Source organism: Colossoma macropomum, unplaced genomic scaffold (assembly GCF_904425465.1).
Source record: "Colossoma macropomum unplaced genomic scaffold, Colossoma_macropomum, whole genome shotgun sequence".
NCBI lineage: Eukaryota > Metazoa > Chordata > Actinopteri > Characiformes > Serrasalmidae > Colossoma > Colossoma macropomum.
In genome coordinates this window covers 28,383,794-28,384,123 of record NW_023494802.1, presented here as the reverse complement: position 1 = coordinate 28,384,123, position 330 = coordinate 28,383,794, and positions in this window count along the sequence as shown.

The window sequence follows — 330 nt, the reverse complement described above, 5'->3', positions numbered from 1 at the left end:
CCAAAAGCTCTTCCCACAGACAGTGCACACAGACTCAAGAGCACCAAATCTTTGAGGGTTATTGTATTCGAGGATGTAAATATTGACCCAGATCACCTTCTTTCAGCATGTGAACAATGCAACGAGTGAAACAGGGTGTGCCAGAGTGCATATTTGACCTCAGCCTGCTTCCATCTTTATGTATGTGTCACACTGGAGAGGTTTGTGGAGGAGCACCTCTCTCTTTACTTGCTCCTCCGACTCCTCCCAGAGTACAGCAGGGGGAGGGGAGGAGAGTAGGAGAGAGAGAGACACAGAGAGAGAGAAAGAGAGGGAGAGAGAGAGAGAGAG